This window comes from Primulina tabacum, unplaced genomic scaffold (assembly GCF_025594145.1).
Source record: "Primulina tabacum isolate GXHZ01 unplaced genomic scaffold, ASM2559414v2 Contig1395, whole genome shotgun sequence".
In the NCBI taxonomy this organism is placed as follows: Eukaryota; Viridiplantae; Streptophyta; class Magnoliopsida; order Lamiales; family Gesneriaceae; genus Primulina; species Primulina tabacum.
In genome coordinates this window covers 1-13846 of record NW_027460240.1, presented here as the reverse complement: position 1 = coordinate 13846, position 13846 = coordinate 1, and the positions used below count along the sequence as shown (strand labels likewise).

The following is a 13846-nucleotide window of genomic DNA, read 5'->3' as shown; positions in this document are numbered from 1 at the left end:
CCTCTATCTTTTGCGATTTAACGCTTCTGTTAAGCTTCCGTTTCTCGGAAATCCGCTTAGGAAGTCAGAAATTCGATTCCGGTCCCATTTTATCGTATCCAGGCATAATAATAGCTTTACATTCGCTACTTTCTTCTTCTTATTTTTTTTCTATTTTCTGGGAACATTTAGCGATTTTTGCTGTCGTGAGCCGGTTCTGTGCGGAAGGTTATGATGCAGATTACTCCGGAGACGGTTAACTCATTAAAAACAATTATTTCGACTGTTTCAGATATAATTTACGTAAACGGTCGCGACACGAGGACTTTCCAGGGATGTCACCCATCCTAGCTCTGCCATCGCGTCAGAACGCTTAACTTCATGGTTCTGATTGGGCGAGAGCAGTGCCGCGTGTTGTCCATCACCGCCCGCGCCACACGTACTCGACGGATATAAGGATAAAAATTCCACTTAACGTCGGGAGCGATCATACCAGCACTACTGCACCGGATCCCATCAGAACTCCGAAGTTAAGCATGCTTGGGCGAGTGCAATACTAGGATGGGTGACCCCCTGGGAAGTCCTCGTATTACACCTTTTTTCGTGTTTTTTATTTTTGATTAATTTGTAATAGGCGATTTTGGCTAAAATCTTCTGAATCTCGATCGGACCAGATATGATATGGATTCAACGTAGCCCGGGCACTGCCGGATTTGGACAAAATTGTAGCCTAATTTGATTGTAAACAGGCAAACGAACGTTACTCATTACTCCGCAATAAGCTGGCGAGATTTTAGCCGAATTCCTTCTCTAAGACCCTCTAATTTGCGATTTTCCGCTTCTGTTAAGTTTCCGTTTCCTCGAGAAATCCGGTTAGGAAGTTCGAAATTCGATTCGGTTCGCCAGAACGCTTAACTTCATGGTTCTGATTGGGCGAGAGCAGTTGCCGCGGTTGCCATCGCAGCGCTCCACACTACTCGAGGGATATAGAATAAACATCTCACTAAATGTCGGGTGCGATCATACCAGCACTAATGCACCGGATCCCATCGGAACTCCGAGGTTAAGCGTGCTTGGGCGATAGCAGTACTAGGACGGTGACCCCCTTGGAAGTCCTCGTGTTGCACCCCTTTTCGTGTTTTTCTATTTTTGATTACTTGTTGACAGACGATTTTCGGCAAATCATCTGAATCACGATCGGGACCAGATAAGACATGTGAAATCAACGTAGCTCGGGCACTGCCGGATTCTGAAAAATTGTAGCTAATTTGATTGTAAACGCAAACGAACGAGACTCATTACTCCGCAATGAGCTGGCGAGATTTTAGCCGAATTCTTTCTCTAAGACACTCTAATTTGCGATTTTCCGCTTCTATTAAGCTTCGTGTTTTCTCGAGAAATCGTTTAGAAGTTCGAAATTCGATTCCGTTCCATTTTATCGTATCCCAGGCATAATAATAGCTTTACATTCGCTTTTTCTTCTTCTTATTTTTTTTCTATTTTTGGGCATTTAGCGATTTTTGTTGTCGTGAGCCGTTCTATCCGGAAGTGTATGACGCAGATTACTCCGGAGACGGTTGACTCATTAAAAACAATTATTTCGACTGTTTTAGCTATAATTTACGTAAACGGTCGCGACACGAGGTCTTCCCAGGGAGGTCACATCCTAGCTCTGCCATCGCGCCAGAACGCTTAACTTCATGGTTATGATTGGGCGAGAGCAGTGCCGGTTTTGTCCATCGCCGCCCCTCCACACGTACTCGAGGGATATAAGAATAAACACCCACTCAATGTCGGTGCGATCATACCAGACTAATGCACCGGATCCATCGAACTCCGAAGTTAAGCGTGCTTGGGCGATAGCAGTATAGGATGGGTACCCCCTGGAAGTCCTCGTGTTGCATCCCTTTTCGTGTTTTTCTATTTTGGTTACTGTTGACAGACGATTTTCGCTCAAACATCTGAATCACGATCGGGACCAGATAAACATGTGAAATCAACGTAGCTCGGGCACTGCCAGATTTGGACAAATTGTAGGCTAATTTGATTGTAAACGTGCAAACGACGAGACTCATTACTGCCAATGAGGCGGCGAGATTTTATCCGAATTCCTTTTCTAAGACCCTGTAATTTGCGATTTACCGCTTCTGTTTCCTCGAGAAATCCGCTTAGGAAGTTCGAAATTCGATTCCGGTTCCATTTTATCGTATCCAGGCATAATAATAGCTTTACATTCGTATTTTTCTTCTTATTTTTTTTTCTATTTTTGGGAACATTTATCGATTTTTGTTGTCGTGAGCCGGTTCTGTGCGGAAGGGTATGACGCAGATTACTCCGGAGACGGTTAACTCATTAAAAACAATTATTTCGACTGTTTTATCCATAATTTACGTAAACGGTCGCGACACGAGGTTCTTCCCAGGAGGTCACCCATCCTACTCTGCCATCGCGCCAGAACGCTTAACTTCATGGTTATGATTGGGCGAGAGCAGTGCCGCGTGTTGTCCATCGCCGCCCGCTCCACACGTACTCGAGGGATATAAGAATAAACATCCCACTCAATGTCGCGATCATACCAGCACTAATGCACCGGATCCCATCAGAACTCCGAAGTTAAGCGTGCTTGGGCGAGACAGTACTAGGATGGGTGACCCCTGGGAAGTCCTCGTGTTGCACCCTTTTCGTGTTTTTCTATTTTTGATTACTTGTTGACAGACGATTTTCGGCTCAAATCATCTGAATCTCGATCGGGACCAGATAAGACATGTGAAAAAGTAGCTCGGGCACTGCCGATTTGGACAAAATTGTAGGCTAATTTGATTGTAAACGGGCAAACGACGAGACTCATTACTACGCAATGAGCTGACGAGATTTAGCCGAATTCCTTCTCTAAGACCCTCTAATTTGCGATTTACCGCTTCTGTTAAGCTTTCGTTTCCTCGAGAAATCCGCTTAGGAAGTTCGAAATTCGATTCCGGTTCCATTTTATCGTATCCCAGGCATAATAATAGCTTTACATTCGTTATTTCTTCTTCTTATTTTTTCTATTTTCTGGGAACATTTATCGATTTTTGTTGTCGTGAGCCGGTTCTGTGCGGAAGGGTATGACGCAGATTACTCCGGAGACGGTTAACTCATTAAAAAATTATTTCGACTGTTTTATCCATAATTTACGTAAACGGTCGCGACACGAGGTCTTCCAGGGGGTCACCCATCCTAGCTCTGCCATCGCGCCAGAACGCTTAACTTCATGGTTTGATTGGGCGAGAGCAGTGCCGCGTGTTGTCCATCGCCGCCCGCTCCACACGTACTCGAGGGATATAAGAATAAACATCCCACTCAATGTCGGTGCGATCATACCCACTAATGCACCGGATCCCATCAGAACTCCGAAGTTAAGCGTGCTTGGGCGAGAGCAGTACTAGGATGGGTGACCCCCTGGGAAGTCCTCGTGTTGCACCCTTTTCGTGTTTTTCTATTTTTGATTACTTGTTGACAGACGATTTTCGGCTCAAATCATCTGAATCTCGATCGGGACCAGATAAACATGTGAAATGAAAGTAGCTCGGGCACTGCCGGATTTGGACAAAATTGTAGGCTAATTTGATTGTAAACGGCAAACGGACGAGACTCATTACTACGCAATGAGCTGACAGATTTTAGCCGAATTCCTTCTCTAAGACCCTCTAATTTGCGATTTACGCTTCTGTTAAGCTTTCGTTTCCTCGAGAAATCCGCTTAGGAAGTTCGAAATTCGATTCCGGTTCCATTTTATCGTATCCCAGGCATAATAAAGCTTTACATTCGTTATTTCCTTCTTCTTATTTTTTTTTCTATTTTCTGGGAACATTTATCGATTTTTGTTGTCGTGAGCCGGTTCTGTGCGGAAGGGTATGACGCAGATTACTCCGGAGACGGTTAACTCATTAAAAACAATTATTTCGACTGTTTTATCCATAATTTACGTAAACGGTCGCGAACCGAGGTCTTCCCAGGGAGGTCACCCATCCTATCTGCCATCGCGCCAGAACGCTTAACTTCATGGTTATGATTGGGCGAGAGCAGTGCCGCGTGTTGTCCATCGCCGCCCGCTCCACACGTACTCGAGGGATATAAGAATAAACATCCCACTCAATGTCGGGTGCGATCATACCAGCACTAATGCACCGGATCCCATCAGAACTCCGAAGTTAAGCGTGCTTGGGCGAGAGCAGTACTAGGATGGGTGACCCCTGGGAAGTCCTCGTGTTGCACCCTTTTTCGTGTTTTTCTATTTTTGATTACTTGTTGACAGACGATTTTCGGCTCAAATCATCTGAATCTCGATCGGGACCAGATAAGACATGTGAAATGAAAGTAGCTCGGGCACTGCCGGATTTGGACAAAATTGTAGGCTAATTTGATTGTAAACGGGCAAACGGACGAGACTCATTACTACGCAATGAGCTGACGAGATTTTAGCCGAATTCCTTCTCTAAGACCCTCTAATTTGCGATTTACCTTCTGTTAAGCTTTCGTTTCCTCGAGAAATCCGCTTAGGAAGTTCGAAATTCGATTCCGGTTCCATTTTATCGTATCCAGGCATAATAATAGCTTTACATTCGTTATTTCCTTCTTCTTATTTTTTTTTCTATTTTCTGGGAACATTTATCGATTTTTGTTGTCGTGAGCCGGTTCTGTGCGGAAGGGTATGACGCAGATTACTCCGGACGGTTAACTCATTAAAAACAATTATTTCGACTGTTTTATCCATAATTTACGTAAACGGTCGCGACACGAGGTCTTCCCAGGGAGGTCACCCATCCTACTCTGCCATCGCGCCAGAACGCTTAACTTCATGGTTATGATTGGGCGAGAGCAGTGCCGCGTGTTGTCCATCGCCGCCCGCTCCACACGTACTCGAGGGATATAAGAATAAACATCCCACTCAATGTCGGTGCGATCATACCAGCACTAATGCACCGGATCCCATCAGAACTCCGAAGTTAAGCGTGCTTGGGCGAGAGCAGTACTAGGATGGGTGACCCCTGGGAAGTCCTCGTGTTGCACCCTTTTCGTGTTTTTCTATTTTTGATTACTTGTTGACAGACGATTTTCGGCTCAAATCATCTGAATCTCGATCGGACCAGATAAGACATGTGAAATGAAAGTAGCTCGGGCACTGCCGGATTTGGACAAAATTGTAGGCTAATTTGATTGTAAACGGGCAAACGGACGAGACTCATTACTACGCAATGAGCTGACGAGATTTTAGCCGAATTCCTTCTCTAAGACCCTCTAATTTGCGATTTAAGCTTCTGTTAAGCTTTCGTTTCCTCGAGAAATCCGCTTAGGAAGTTTGAAATTCGATTCCGGTTCCATTTTATCGTATCCCAGGCATAATAATAGCTTTACATTCGTTATTTCCTTCTTCTTATTTTTTTTCTATTTTCTGGGAACATTTATCGATTTTTGTTGTCGTGAGCCGGTTCTGTGCGGAAGGGTATGACGCAGATTACTCCGGAGACGGTTAACTCATTAAAAAATTATTTCGACTGTTTTTCCATAATTTACGTAAACGGTCGCGACACGAGGTCTTCCCAGGGAGGTCACCCATCCTAGCTCTGCCATCGCGCCAGAACGCTTAACTTCATGGTTATGATTGGGCGAGAGCAGTGCCGCGTGTTGTCCATCGCCGCCCGCTCCACACGTACTCGAGGGATATAAAATAAACATCCCACTCAATGTCGGTGCGATCATACCAGCACTAATGCACCGGATCCCATCAAACTCCGAAGTTAAGCGTGCTTGGCGAGAGCAGTACTAGGATGGGTGACCCCTGGGAAGTCCTCGTGTTGCACCCTTTTCGTGTTTTTCTATTTTTGATTACTTGTTGACAGACGATTTTCGGCTCAAATCATCTGAATCTCGATCGGGACCAGATAAGACATGTGAAATGAAAGTAGCTCGGGCACTGCCGGATTTGGACAAAATTGTAGGCTAATTTGATTGTAAACGGGCAAACGGACGAGACTCATTACTACGCAATGAGCTGACGAGATTTTAGCCGAATTCCTTCTCTAAGACCCTCTAATTTGCGATTTACCGCTTCTGTTAAGCTTTCGTTTCCTCGAGAAATCCGCTTAGGAAGTTCGAAATTCGATTCCGGTTCCATTTTATCGTATCCCAGGCATAATAATAGCTTTACATTCGTTATTTCCTTCTTCTTATTTTTTTTTTCTATTTTCTGGGAACATTTATCGATTTTTGTTGTCGTGAGCCGGTTCTGTGCGGAAGGGTATGACGCAGATTACTCCGAGACGGTTAACTCATTAAAAACAATTATTTCGACTGTTTTATCCATAATTTACGTAAACGGTCGCGACACGAGGTCTTCCCAGGGAGGTCACCCATCCTAGCTCTGCCATCGCGCCAGAACGCTTAACTTCATGGTTATGATTTTGGGCGAGAGCAGTGCCGCGTGTTGTCCATCGCCGCCCGCTCCACACGTACTCGAGGGATATAAGAATAAACATCCCACTCAATGTCGGGTGCGATCTTAAGTCCTCGTGTTGCACCCTTTTTCGTGTTTTTCTATTTTTGATTACTTGTTGACAGACGATTTTCGGCTCAAATCATCTGAATCTCGATCGGGACCATAAGACATGTGAAATGAAAGTAGCTCGGGCACTGCCGGATTTGGACAAAATTGTAGGCTAATTTGATTGTAAACGGGCAAACGGACGAGACTCATTACTACGCAATGAGCTGACGAGATTTTAGCCGAATTCCTTCTCTAAGACCCTCTAATTTGCGATTTACCGCTTCTGTTAAGCTTTCGTTTCCTCGAGAAATCCGCTTAGGAAGTTCGAAATTCGATTCCGGTTCCATTTTATCGTATCCCAGGCATAATAATAGCTTTACATTCGTTATTTCCTTCTTCTTATTTTTTTTTTATTTTCTGGGAACATTTATCGATTTTTGTTGTCGTGAGCCGGTTCTGTGCGGAAGGGTATGACGCAGATTACTCCGGAGACGGTTAACTCATTAAAAACAATTATTTCGACTGTTTTATCCATAATTTACGTAAACGGTCGCGACACGAGGTCTTCCCAGGGAGGTCACCCATCCTAGCTCTGCCATCGCGCCAGAACGCTTAACTTCATGGTTATGATTTTGGGCGAGAGCAGTGCCGCGTGTTGTCCATCGCCGCCCGCTCCACACGTACTCGAGGGATATAAGAATAAACATCCCACTCAATGTCGGGTGCGATCTTAAGTCCTCGTGTTGCACCCTTTTTCGTGTTTTTCTATTTTTGATTACTTGTTGACAGACGATTTTCGGCTCAAATCATCTGAATCTCGATCGGGACCAGATAAGACATGTGAAATGAAAGTAGCTCGGGCACTGCCGGATTTGGACAAAATTGTAGGCTAATTTGATTGTAAACGGGCAAACGGACGAGACTCATTACTACGCAATGAGCTGACGAGATTTTAGCCGAATTCCTTCTCTAAGACCCTCTAATTTGCGATTTACCGCTTCTGTTAAGCTTTCGTTTCCTCGAGAAATCCGCTTAGGAAGTTCGAAATTCGATTCCGGTTCCATTTTATCGTATCCCAGGCATAATAATAGCTTTACATTCGTTATTTCCTTCTTCTTATTTTTTTTTCTATTTTCTGGGAACATTTATCGATTTTTGTTGTCGTGAGCCGGTTCTGTGCGGAAGGGTATGACGCAGATTACTCCGGAGACGGTTAACTCATTAAAAACAATTATTTCGACTGTTTTATCCATAATTTACGTAAACGGTCGCGACACGAGGTCTTCCCAGGGAGGTCACCCATCCTAGCTCTGCCATCGCGCCAGAACGCTTAACTTCATGGTTATGATTGGGCGAGAGCAGTGCCGCGTGTTGTCCATCGCCGCCCGCTCCACACGTACTCGAGGGATATAAGAATAAACATCCCACTCAATGTCGGGTGCGATCATACCAGCACTAATGCACCGGATCCCATCAGAACTCCGAAGTTAAGCGTGCTTGGGCGAGAGCAGTACTAGGATGGGTGACCCCTGGGAAGTCCTCGTGTTGCACCCTTTTTCGTGTTTTTCTATTTTTGATTACTTGTTGACAGACGATTTTCGGCTCAAATCATCTGAATCTCGATCGGGACCAGATAAGACATGTGAAATGAAAGTAGCTCGGGCACTGCCGGATTTGGACAAAATTGTAGGCTAATTTGATTGTAAACGGGCAAACGGACGAGACTCATTACTACGCAATGAGCTGACGAGATTTTAGCCGAATTCCTTCTCTAAGACCCTCTAATTTGCGATTTACCGCTTCTGTTAAGCTTTCGTTTCCTCGAGAAATCCGCTTAGGAAGTTCGAAATTCGATTCCGGTTCCATTTTATCGTATCCCAGGCATAATAATAGCTTTACATTCGTTATTTCCTTCTTCTTATTTTTTTTCTTTTTTCTGGGAACATTTATCGATTTTTGTTGTCGTGAGCCGGTTCTGTGCGGAAGGGTATGACGCAGATTACTCCGGAGACGGTTAACTCATTAAAAACAATTATTTCGACTGTTTTATCCATAATTTACGTAAACGGTCGCGACACGAGGTCTTCCCAGGGAGGTCACCCATCCTAGCTCTGCCATCGCGCCAGAACGCTTAACTTCATGGTTATGATTGGGCGAGAGCAGTGCCGCGTGTTGTCCATCGCCGCCCGCTCCACACGTACTCGAGGGATATAAGAATAAACATCCCACTCAATGTCGGTGCGATCATACCAGCACTAATGCACCGGATCCCATCAGAACTCCGAAGTTAAGCGTGCTTGGGCGAGAGCAGTACTAGGATGGGTGACCCCCTGGGAAGTCCTCGTGTTGCACCCTTTTTCGTGTTTTTCTATTTTTGATTACTTGTTGACAGACGATTTTCGGCTCAAATCATCTGAATCTCGATCGGGACCAGATAAGACATGTGAAATGAAAGTAGCTCGGGCACTGCCGGATTTGGACAAAATTGTAGGCTAATTTGATTGTAAACGGGCAAACGGACGAGACTCATTACTACGCAATGAGCTGACGAGATTTTAGCCGAATTCCTTCTCTAAGACCCTCTAATTTGCGATTTACCGCTTCTGTTAAGCTTTCGTTTCCTCGAGAAATCCGCTTAGGAAGTTCGAAATTCGATTCCGGTTCCATTTTATCGTATCCCAGGCATAATAATAGCTTTACATTCGTTATTTCCTTCTTCTTATTTTTTTTTCTATTTTCTGGGAACATTTATCGATTTTTGTTGTCGTGAGCCGGTTCTGTGCGGAAGGGTATGACGCAGATTACTCCGGAGACGGTTAACTCATTAAAAACAATTATTTCGACTGTTTTATCCATAATTTACGTAAACGGTCGCGACACGAGGTCTTCCCAGGGAGGTCACCCATCCTAGCTCTGCCATCGCGCCAGAACGCTTAACTTCATGGTTATGATTGGGCGAGAGCAGTGCCGCGTGTTGTCCATCGCCGCCCGCTCCACACGTACTCGAGGGATATAAGAATAAACATCCCACTCAATGTCGGGTGCGATCATACCAGCACTAATGCACCGGATCCCATCAGAACTCCGAAGTTAAGCGTGCTTGGGCGAGAGCAGTACTAGGATGGGTGACCCCTGGGAAGTCCTCGTGTTGCACCCTTTTCGTGTTTTTCTATTTTTGATTACTTGTTGACAGACGATTTTCGGCTCAAATCATCTGAATCTCGATCGGGACCAGATAAGACATGTGAAATGAAAGTAGCTCGGGCACTGCCGGATTTGGACAAAATTGTAGGCTAATTTGATTGTAAACGGGCAAACGGACGAGACTCATTACTACGCAATGAGCTGACGAGATTTTAGCCGAATTCCTTCTCTAAGACCCTCTAATTTGCGATTTACCGCTTCTGTTAAGCTTTCGTTTCCTCGAGAAATCCGCTTAGGAAGTTCGAAATTCGATTCCGGTTCCATTTTATCGTATCCCAGGCATAATAATAGCTTTACATTCGTTATTTCCTTCTTCTTATTTTTTTTCTATTTTCTGGGAACATTTATCGATTTTTGTTGTCGTGAGCCGGTTCTGTGCGGAAGGGTATGACGCAGATTACTCCGGAGACGGTTAACTCATTAAAAACAATTATTTCGACTGTTTTATCCATAATTTACGTAAACGTCGCGACACGAGGTCTTCCCAGGGAGGTCACCCATCCTAGCTCTGCCATCGCGCCAGAACGCTTAACTTCATGGTTATGATTGGGCGAGAGCAGTGCCGCGTGTTGTCCATCGCCGCCCGCTCCACACGTACTCGAGGGATATAAGAATAAACATCCCACTCAATGTCGGGTGCGATCATACAAGCACTAATCCGGAGCGCTATCAGAACTCCGAAGTTAAGCGTGCTTGGGCGAGAGCAGTACTAGGATGGGTGACCCCTGGGAAGTCCTCGTGTTGCACCCTTTTTCGTGTTTTTCTATTTTTGATTACTTGTTGACAGACGATTTTCGGCTCAAATCATCTGAATCTCGATCGGGACCAGATAAGACATGTGAAATGAAAGTAGCTCGGGCACTGCCGGATTTGGACAAAATTGTAGGCTAATTTGATTGTAAACGGGCAAACGGACGAGACTCATTACTACGCAATGAGCTGACGAGATTTTAGCCGAATTCCTTCTCTAAGACCCTCTAATTTGCGATTTACCGCTTCTGTTAAGCTTTCGTTTCCTCGAGAAATCCGCTTAGGAAGTTCGAAATTCGATTCCGGTTCCATTTTATCGTATCCCAGGCATAATAATAGCTTTACATTCGTTATTTCCTTCTTCTTATTTTTTTTCTATTTTCTGGGAACATTTATCGATTTTTGTTGTCGTGAGCCGGTTCTGTGCGGAAGGGTATGACGCAGATTACTCCGGAGACGGTTAACTCATTAAAAACAATTATTTCGACTGTTTTATCCATAATTTACGTAAACGGTCGCGACACGAGGTCTTCCCAGGGAGGTCACCCATCCTAGCTCTGCCATCGCGCCAGAACGCTTAACTTCATGGTTATGATTGGGCGAGAGCAGTGCCGCGTGTTGTCCATCGCCGCCCGCTCCACACGTACTCGAGGGATATAAGAATAAACATCCCACTCAATGTCGGGTGCGATCATACCAGCACTAATGCACCGGATCCCATCAGAACTCCGAAGTTAAGCGTGCTTGGGCGAGAGCAGTACTAGGATGGGTGACCCCTGGGAAGTCCTCGTGTTGCACCCTTTTTCGTGTTTTTCTATTTTTGATTACTTGTTGACAGACGATTTTCGGCTCAAATCATCTGAATCTCGATCGGGACCAGATAAGACATGTGAAATGAAAGTAGCTCGGGCACTGCCGGATTTGGACAAAATTGTAGGCTAATTTGATTGTAAACGGGCAAACGGACGAGACTCATTACTACGCAATGAGCTGACGAGATTTTAGCCGAATTCCTTCTCTAAGACCCTCTAATTTGCGATTTACCGCTTCTGTTAAGCTTTCGTTTCCTCGAGAAATCCGCTTAGGAAGTTCGAAATTCGATTCCGGTTCCATTTTATCGTATCCCAGGCATAATAATAGCTTTACATTCGTTATTTCCTTCTTCTTATTTTTTTTCTATTTTCTGGGAACATTTATCGATTTTTGTTGTCGTGAGCCGGTTCTGTGCGGAAGGGTATGACGCAGATTACTCCGGAGACGGTTAACTCATTAAAAACAATTATTTCGACTGTTTTATCCATAATTTACGTAAACGGTCGCGACACGAGGTCTTCCCAGGGAGGTCACCCATCCTACTCTGCCATCGCGCCAGAACGCTTAACTTCATGGTTATGATTGGGCGAGAGCAGTGCCGCGTGTTGTCCATCGCCGCGCTCCACACGTACTCGAGGGATATAAGAATAAACATCCCACTCAATGTCGGGTGCGATCATACCAGCACTAATGCACCGGATCCCATCAGAACTCCGAAGTTAAGCGTGCTTGGGCGAGAGCAGTACTAGGATGGTGACCCCCTGGGAAGTCCTCGTGTTGCACCCTTTTTCGTGTTTTTCTATTTTTGATTACTTGTTGACAGACGATTTTCGGCTCAAATCATCTGAATCTCGATCGGGACCAGATAAGACATGTGAAATGAAAGTAGCTCGGGCACTGCCGGATTTGGACAAAATTGTAGGCTAATTTGATTGTAAACGGGCAAACGGACGAGACTCATTACTACGCAATGAGCTGACGAGATTTTAGCCGAATTCCTTCTCTAAGACCCTCTAATTTGCGATTTAACGCTTCTGTTAAGCTTTCGTTTCCTCGAGAAATCCGCTTAGGAAGTTCGAAATTCGATTCCGGTTCCATTTTATCGTATCCCAGGCATAATAATAGCTTTACATTCGTTATTTCCTTCTTCTTATTTTTTTTCTATTTTCTGGGAACATTTATCGATTTTTTTGTCGTGAGCCGGTTCTGTGCGGAAGGGTATGACGCAGATTACTCCGGAGACGGTTAACTCATTAAAAACAATTATTTCGACTGTTTTATCCATAATTTACGTAAACGGTCGCGACACGAGGTCTTCCCAGGGAGGTCACCCATCCGCTCTGCCATCGCGCCAGAACGCTTAACTTCATGGTTATGATTGGGCGAGAGCAGTGCCGCGTGTTGTCCATCGCCGCCCGCTCCACACGTACTCGAGGGATATAAGAATAAACATCCCACTCAATGTCGGGTGCGATCATACCAGCACTAATGCACCGGATCCCATCAGAACTCCGAAGTTAAGCGTGCTTGGGAGAGCAGTACTAGGATGGGTGACCCCCTGGGAAGTCCTCGTGTTGCACCCTTTTCGTGTTTTTCTATTTTTGATTACTTGTTGACAGACGATTTTCGGCTCAAATCATCTGAATCTCGATCGGGACCAGATAAGACATGTGAAATGAAAGTAGCTCGGGCACTGCCGGATTTGGACAAAATTGTAGGCTAATTTGATTGTAAACGGGCAAACGGACGAGACTCATTACTACGCAATGAGCTGACGAGATTTTAGCCGAATTCCTTCTCTAAGACCCTCTAATTTGCGATTTACCGCTTCTGTTAAGCTTTCGTTTCCTCGAGAAATCCGCTTAGGAAGTTCGAAATTCGATTCCGGTTCCATTTTATCGTATCCCAGGCATAATAATAGCTTTACATTCGTTATTTCCTTCTTCTTATTTTTTTTCTATTTTCTGGGAACATTTATCGATTTTTGTTGTCGTGAGCCGGTTCTGTGCGGAAGGGTATGACGCAGATTACTCCGGAGACGGTTAACTCATTAAAACAATTATTTCGACTGTTTTATCCATAATTTACGTAAACGGTCGCGACACGAGGTCTTCCCAGGGAGGTCACCCATCCTACTCTGCCATCGCGCCAGAACGCTTAACTTCATGGTTATGATTGGGCGAGAGCAGTGCCGCGTGTTGTCCATCGCCGCCCGCTCCACACGTACTCGAGGGATATAAGAATAAACATCCCACTCAATGTCGGGTGCGATCATACCAGCACTAATGCACCGGATCCCATCAGAACTCCGAAGTTAAGCGTGCTTGGGAGAGCAGTACTAGGATGGGTGACCCCCTGGAAGTCCTCGTGTTGCACCCTTTTTCGTGTTTTTCTATTTTTGATTACTTGTTGACAGACGATTTTCGGCTCAAATCATCTGAATCTCGATCGGGACCAGATAAGACATGTGAAATGAAAGTAGCTCGGGCACTGCCGGATTTGGACAAAATTGTAGGCTAATTTGATTGTAAACGGGCAAACGGACGAGACTCATTACTACGCAATGAGCTGACGAGA

General features: G+C 44.9%; 13 non-coding genes and 2 pseudogenes across 13 annotated transcripts; all 15 read left to right on the top strand.

The window, feature by feature from the left end:
* The first annotated feature begins 458 nt into the window (after nucleotides 1-458).
* Nucleotides 459-577, top strand: LOC142536628 (5S ribosomal RNA). The gene has a single exon (XR_012818394.1). It is a non-coding gene; the product is annotated as a 5S ribosomal RNA (ribosomal RNA).
* Nucleotides 578-991: 414 nt separating this feature from the next.
* LOC142536630 (5S ribosomal RNA) lies at nucleotides 992-1109 on the top strand. The gene has a single exon (XR_012818396.1). It is a non-coding gene; the product is annotated as a 5S ribosomal RNA (ribosomal RNA).
* Nucleotides 1110-2541: 1432 nt separating this feature from the next.
* On the top strand, nucleotides 2542-2658 carry LOC142536626 (5S ribosomal RNA). The gene has a single exon (XR_012818392.1). It is a non-coding gene; the product is annotated as a 5S ribosomal RNA (ribosomal RNA).
* A 667-nt stretch (nucleotides 2659-3325) lies between these two features.
* Nucleotides 3326-3442, top strand: LOC142536629 (5S ribosomal RNA). The gene has a single exon (XR_012818395.1). It is a non-coding gene; the product is annotated as a 5S ribosomal RNA (ribosomal RNA).
* A 676-nt stretch (nucleotides 3443-4118) lies between these two features.
* LOC142536636 (5S ribosomal RNA) lies at nucleotides 4119-4236 on the top strand. Its single transcript, XR_012818400.1, has one exon. It is a non-coding gene; the product is annotated as a 5S ribosomal RNA (ribosomal RNA).
* A 677-nt stretch (nucleotides 4237-4913) lies between these two features.
* LOC142536624 (5S ribosomal RNA) lies at nucleotides 4914-5031 on the top strand. Its single transcript, XR_012818390.1, has one exon. It is a non-coding gene; the product is annotated as a 5S ribosomal RNA (ribosomal RNA).
* A 675-nt stretch (nucleotides 5032-5706) lies between these two features.
* On the top strand, nucleotides 5707-5822 carry LOC142536631 (5S ribosomal RNA; annotated as a pseudogene).
* A 2116-nt stretch (nucleotides 5823-7938) lies between these two features.
* Nucleotides 7939-8056, top strand: LOC142536635 (5S ribosomal RNA). Its single transcript, XR_012818399.1, has one exon. It is a non-coding gene; the product is annotated as a 5S ribosomal RNA (ribosomal RNA).
* Nucleotides 8057-8738: 682 nt separating this feature from the next.
* On the top strand, nucleotides 8739-8857 carry LOC142536622 (5S ribosomal RNA). Its single transcript, XR_012818388.1, has one exon. It is a non-coding gene; the product is annotated as a 5S ribosomal RNA (ribosomal RNA).
* A 684-nt stretch (nucleotides 8858-9541) lies between these two features.
* On the top strand, nucleotides 9542-9659 carry LOC142536634 (5S ribosomal RNA). The gene has a single exon (XR_012818398.1). It is a non-coding gene; the product is annotated as a 5S ribosomal RNA (ribosomal RNA).
* Nucleotides 9660-10340: 681 nt separating this feature from the next.
* On the top strand, nucleotides 10341-10456 carry LOC142536632 (5S ribosomal RNA; annotated as a pseudogene).
* A 683-nt stretch (nucleotides 10457-11139) lies between these two features.
* On the top strand, nucleotides 11140-11257 carry LOC142536633 (5S ribosomal RNA). Its single transcript, XR_012818397.1, has one exon. It is a non-coding gene; the product is annotated as a 5S ribosomal RNA (ribosomal RNA).
* A 680-nt stretch (nucleotides 11258-11937) lies between these two features.
* LOC142536623 (5S ribosomal RNA) lies at nucleotides 11938-12055 on the top strand. The gene has a single exon (XR_012818389.1). It is a non-coding gene; the product is annotated as a 5S ribosomal RNA (ribosomal RNA).
* Nucleotides 12056-12735: 680 nt separating this feature from the next.
* On the top strand, nucleotides 12736-12852 carry LOC142536625 (5S ribosomal RNA). Its single transcript, XR_012818391.1, has one exon. It is a non-coding gene; the product is annotated as a 5S ribosomal RNA (ribosomal RNA).
* Nucleotides 12853-13532: 680 nt separating this feature from the next.
* On the top strand, nucleotides 13533-13648 carry LOC142536627 (5S ribosomal RNA). The gene has a single exon (XR_012818393.1). It is a non-coding gene; the product is annotated as a 5S ribosomal RNA (ribosomal RNA).
* The last annotated feature ends 198 nt before the right edge of the window (nucleotides 13649-13846 follow it).